At 37.2% G+C, this 6,492-nt stretch overlaps 1 protein-coding gene across 1 annotated transcript in view; it reads left to right on the top strand.

Annotated features, from left to right (window-relative positions):
* usp54b (ubiquitin specific peptidase 54b) overlaps positions 1 to 6,492 on the top strand; it is a gene marked incomplete in the record, with an annotated part of 77,166 nt that overhangs the window by 911 nt on the left and 69,763 nt on the right.

Genomic DNA, 6,492 nt, shown 5'->3' with positions numbered 1-6,492 from the left:
ATCTTATCAGCCTAGGGTCGCATTTCTTCTTGCGTCCACATCCTTGGTTGGTTATGGTCCAGTGAAGCTCATGTTCTTTTACTAATATTAGCAGCTGTTGTGTGAGGGACACGACTTTTTCTCCTTCACCTTTAACATGAAATAGTTCTGGGTTAACTTTTAAATCTCAGTGGGTTAAAGCTGTTGAATCAAAGGTCAAAGGTCAGTCTTTGAACTTTGCTGTCAGAAGATGGTTTTGGCCTCGTCTCTGCTCGGGCTAGGTGTTAGTTTGTCAGTTGGGTCAATATTAACTGTTTCTCCACACTGATATGGATCAAAGGCCTATCTGCAACAAGTTAAATATTAATTGTTAATAACTTTTCCCTAAAACCTCATTTTAAAACTCATAATTGGCTGTTTGTTTGACGTTTTGTGGCTCTTGAGAAAGCATCAACAGATCTGATGTGGAGGATGTTCACAGTTTGAGTTTCTTCAGGACTTGTGTCAAATATTTTCCTAATGTGTTGTTTTTGCACATAACATTTCATAAATTCTTTTTATGTCGAATCCCCTTACCTGCAGCACTGACGACTGATCTACTGCGGCCCCCCGTGCGTCTGATTTTTACAAATATTTTTGAAGTATTAGGACTTTTTTCCCCCATTGCAAACCAACAGGCACACAGTGAAACAATTAAAAGGATGAGGTTATTACTTTCTCTTAGATTAACTAATAACTTTAAATCCTCTTAGTGCTTTCCTTATGTGTCGGTCATGTGTGACTGATCCCAAATTGTGTCTCCAAAAATAATTTGCTGATATTTAGGTCAAAGTATTTTTGATTTTGTGGCTTGACCCCTTTCCCTCAATTATACAGTCTCATCTTTAATTTCTTTATTATGTTCATAATCAATTTTTCCTTTCCTTTCCTTTCCTTTCCTTTCCTTTCCTTTCCTTTCCTCCTTCTTCTCCATCCCCTCCTTTGTTCTCACCCTGCTCTCCGTCCCCCTTCTCTCACTCCGTGCTGACCTGGACTGTGAAAACCTCACTTTCCCCAGCATGCATTGTAAATAAGAATGGTTATGTAATGACTTAATACTAAGCAAAATTTCACGCCTTTAAAAATAGTTAAACAAACAAACATACAAACAAACAAACAAACCTCTTCTAACAGGATTAGGTGTAAACACGTGACAATGGGTTGCATATAGGTTATGATGTCCAAGTGTTTGGAAGTTATGTGAGTTATCCCTCATGTGCACTTCAGTGTCTTAGCAGGATAAATGACCTTGAATGCCCCCCCTGCAAATAATAGATCTCTGCACATGTAGCTGCACGTGTATTTTCTGCACGTTCATAAAAACAGACAAGTTAAAAAAAAAAGAAAAAGAAAACATTGAGGTTTGGGAGAAAGAAAGACACCGAGGGGAGGACGAACCCCGGGCTCTCCCTATTGTCAACCAGGGCTATTTGAAGTTACACATAACCCAGTTACAGGGAAACCACTGTGTGTGTGCGTGTGTGGAGTTTTTCGGAAGGGAGAGAGACAGAGATGAATGGGGTGGGGGGCGCAGATAAAAGTCAGCGGAAAAAAGTAAGAGACAGGAGGAATAAATGAACTGAATGGAGGAAGAAAAAAAAGGTTGAATATCATCACTGGGTTTCGGTATGGAAATGCTAGCTGGATGACTCTCAGCTACTGCACACAAATTAGCTTATACAGCGGGTAAAATAAGTATTGAACACGTCACCATTTTTCTCAGTAAATATATTACTAGAGGTGCTAATGACATGAAATTTTCACCAGATGTCGGTAACAACCCAACTGATCCATACATACAAAGAAATCAAACCATAAATGTCCAAATGAAGTTATTTGTAATAATGTGGAATGGCACAGGGAAAAAGTATTGAACACACTTACTGAAATTTATCTAATACTTTGTACAAAAGCCTTTGTTGTCAATGACAGCTTCAAGACGCCTCCTGTTTGGAGAAACTAGTGGCATGCATTGCTCAGGTGTGATTTTGGCCCATTCTTCCACACAAACAGTCTTCAAATCTTGAAGGTTTCGTGGACCTCTTCTATGAACTCTGATCTTTAGTTCTTTCCATAGATTTTCTGTTGGATTCAGGTCAGGTGATTGGCTGGGCCATTCCAGCAGCTTTATTTTCTTTCTCTGAAACCAAATGAGAGTTTCCTTGGCTTTGTGTTTGGGCTCATTGTCTTGCTGAAATGTCCAGCCACGTTTCATCTTCATCATCCTGGTAGATGGAAGCAGATTTTTATCAAGAATGTCTCTGTACATTTTTCCACTCATCCTTCCTTCAATTATTTGAAGTTTGCCAGTACCATATGCTGAAAAACAGCCCCACACCATGATGTTCCCACCTCCAAACTTCACTGTTGGTATGGTGTTTTTGGGCTGATGTGCAGTGCCATTTGACCTCCAAACATGATGTGTATTCTGGCATCCAAACAGGTCAATGTTGGTCTCATCTGACCAGACTATATTCTCCCAGTATTACACAGGCTTGTCTAAATGTTGTGCAGCAAACTTTAAAGGAGCTTCAACATGCTGTTTCTTCAGCAGTGGAGTCTTGCGTGGTGAGCGTGCATACAGGCCATGGTGGTTCAGTGCATTACTTATTGTTTTCTTTGAAACAATCGTACCTGCTAATTCCAGGTCTTTCTGAAGCTCTCCACAAGTGGTCCTTGGCTCTTGGACAACTCTTCTGATAATTCTTTTCACTCCTCTGTCAGAAATCTTGTGAGGAGCACCTGGTCGTGGTCGGTTTATGGTGAAATAATGTTCTTTCCTCTTCTGAATTATGGCCCCAACAGTGCTCACTGGAACCTTCAGAAGTTTAGACATTCTTCTGTAACCGATGCCATCATTAAGCTTTGCAACAATAAGGTTGTGAAGGTCTTGAGAGAGCTCTTTACTTTTACCCATCATCAGATGGTTCTTGTGTGATGCCTGGTCATCATTTGGGACTGAACCAGCTGATATTAACTTGCACTGACAAGGGGCAGGCTTGCTTTCTAATTACTGAGAGAGTTCAGCTGGTGTCTTGGCTTTCCATGCCTTTTTACACCTCCCTTTCTTCATGTGTTCAATACTTTTYCCCTGTGCCATTCCACATTATTRCAAATRACTTCATTTCTGGACATTYATGGTTTGATTTCTTTGTATGTATGGATCACTTGGGTTGTTACCGACATCTGGTGAAAATTTCATGTCATTAGCACCTCTAGTAATATATTTACTGAGAAAAATGGTGACGTATTCAATACTTATTTTGCCTGCTGTATATTAGATACCTTGCTAACACACAGACACAGTTTGCTTCAATAATTAATGGCAAAGGTTTTTAAAATATATCTTGCACAATCATTTAGCGCTCGGGGACTGTCAGCTATGAACACATCAAATTTTAGCTTAATATCTGTAAAATCAGCTGAATTTTAGCCATTTGTATCTCATTACAGTAAAATCCACCCTCTGGTTCAGGAGATATAATGCTAACGCTACAAACACACGCACATGCAGAGCAAAACAACCTTGAAAGATCAAAGTTTCTTTTACGGGATCAAACATGTTCTTCTTGCTTTTGAGTTTACTCGAGAGCGACAGAGACAGCATGAGAAACGGACTATTGTCCTCGGGGACAGCTTCAGCTCTTTGTACGGCTTGTTTGACACTGGAGTCACCGTCACAAGGCACACAAACACACAGCAGAGTGAAAGGCAGCGACAGTCAAATCCAAAAGGTGTCAGATGATACCGTTTTTCATTTCTTCCAACTCTGAGGTCAGCTGTTGGATTGTGGATAATGTTTTTAACAGCTAGAAGGAAAAAAAAGTTAAATAAAATTTAAAAGCCAAAGCATACAAAAGCATAAAGGTTATAATTAAACTTGCAAATATTCTGCTAAAGGTGGAGTTTTATAATGTTTTTTGAGTTATGTACTGCAGGGCCATGTGCTGGAATTGTTTTTTGTCACAAAAATAAAACAAAGTCAGCTTCAGTTTTTCCTGGTTTGCTCAAATGAAGCATAAATTGGTGGATTAGTTATTTTTTTATTTATTTTATTTTAATAAACAAAATGATTGGATTGCACAGTAGTGCACAGATGTTCCCACATTTTGTACAAATCAATGTGAACATGATTTCCATCTTGTAAAATAAGAAATCTTATGAAGGTAGAAGATTAGATCCATGTCTTCATTGTTGAATGCTGATTTGTAGGAGAGGCAGAACGACAGACGGATGTAGAAGATTAGTTTTCTCAGAATCCCAACATGAATCACGGTGATGTGGATCAAAGAAAAGGAACTGAAGTGAATCACGGATCAAACACACATATTTACCGACCTCTCCGGATTCTGTCCTCAGATAATCCCTTTCAAACATCTTACACTTCATTTTATAAGCTCAGGAAAAGCTGAAATGTGTGAAAAAAACACACACAAAAGATGAAAGATAAGCATGTCAGAAAATAAAAAAGAACTGGACTTACTGAAAAAAAGAAACTGTAGAAAGTACATATTCCGTGGAAATGATAGTGAGCGCTGAACAAAAGCAGGAATTTAAACAATAAGCAAGTTAAAGGTAAAAAGAGCTAAAAATGGCTTAAGCCTAGTTAAAAAATAGCTAATCACTAGCTAAAAGATGAAGTAAAAGGCTGGCTAAAAAAATAAAAGTTACAAAAAGATAATGAAAAGCTAAAAGGACCAAAACCATACCAAAATGTGGCAAAACCCCAGCTATAAGCTTCAAGTAAAAAAATAAATAAATAAAATAAAACTAGCTTAAAGTAGTAGCCTTAACACACCAAAAAACAGCTTAAGACAAACTAAAAGCTAAAATGATCATACTGTTAGCTAAAAGCTAAAAGTAGCAGAAAGTTAAAAATGCAAACTGCAAATTGAAAATTTTAAGGCCAGATAGAAGCTAAAAGTATTATAAGGCCGAAAGTGACAGAAGTCTAACTGAAAGCAAACGATATCAAAATAAATGTATTTACAAGCTGCACAAAAAAGAAACAAACAGTATGACTAACTAAAATGTAAAAAAATAAAATAAAATAAACAAAAAGCTTAAAATGTAAAAGTAATAAACCATAGCTTAAAGCTAAACTTGTAAAGACTAAAGTATTTAAAGTAAGAAGACAAACTAATTAAAGAAACAGCTGAAGCAGAGAATGGTTTTAATGTATTTCAGTGGTGACAATTTTACATTACATACTGTATTTTGAAAAGTAGAAAAGTTACAAAGAACATTTAAGTGCCCAACCCCTCAATGAGCTGAATGTTTTAACTTATGAATGGCTAAAATAGCACAAAGTGTGGAGATGTAATTAATCTGCAAAAAACATACAGTAAAACAAAAGTGTGAATGCTGAATCAGCATCAAGAAGCAGAGAAAAAGAAGGAAAAGGAAAACGGGCGTCAGATATACAGTATATATATATATATATATATATATATATATGCAGCAGAGTGACTCTACAGCTGAACTACAAACAGCTGTATGTTCTCAATGATCCCTGTTGTGCCCCTGAAGGCATTTATTGATCTACAAGTCTTCTGCTGTCACATGGATACACACAGCTTTTAACAGCTCAAAATGAGAGAATTTGGCCCCTTAGACTCGACTGTTTGAGGTTCAGCTCATCTTTCTGTCTTCAACAAGTCAGTATGAAGTTGTCTTTTCAGTTGGACGTTCCACCGGCTCTGTTTAAATATTTATCTGTGATCAAACAACACAAATCTAGAGATTAGAAAAAGGGGCTGATAAGATCCGTAAACTGTTTAGCAATGCATTTTTAAACAGCCGTTACTAAAACATGAGCAAATGAATTTGTTGGATGATATTTTAAGTGGATTTCGTGATCATTCGAGGCAGCAGGACGGTGAGGATGAGTCACCGTATGTCCTACAGTGCCTGTTTGTTTACACGGTATGCTGGGTATTCTTACATACAGAATATTATTAAACTGGCTTTTATCATCTGGTGAGCTTTGGGGTCATTGTAAGTGTTTAAACCATAAACACATTTGAAGGTGTTGGCAATGTTTTGGTCTGCTTTTATATTTTGCATGTAAACAAGAGAGACACAAATATTTACATTATTACATACAATATTACAATACATTTAATATCAAAAATCTTCATTTTAAAATATATACTGCAATGAGAGGGATGCAAAATCGACTACCATGTTCTAATGTTATTCTCTAATCAAAAACATACCTAGAGTGTTGCTTTAAATTGTTCATACATGTTTGAAAAGTTCTTGAATCTCCTGCCATGTGGAGGTGCGTATGCTTGCTGGTACAAAGCTCCACCTATTTAAAGTTTTAAAGCTCCTCCCTGAAGCTCAGTCCTCAGCCAAGTTCCTGCCCCACATATCCCCACACATAGCTCCAGCAACAATTAACACCTTTTGGAATTGCTGTTGAGTTTGTATTATTAACTACAAAACATAGCTTCATTATATATATATATA

This window comes from Austrofundulus limnaeus, unplaced genomic scaffold, assembly GCF_001266775.1.
Source record: "Austrofundulus limnaeus strain Quisiro unplaced genomic scaffold, Austrofundulus_limnaeus-1.0 Scaffold39, whole genome shotgun sequence".
NCBI lineage: Eukaryota > Metazoa > Chordata > Actinopteri > Cyprinodontiformes > Rivulidae > Austrofundulus > Austrofundulus limnaeus.
This window is presented reverse-complemented; position numbering and strand designations above follow the sequence as displayed.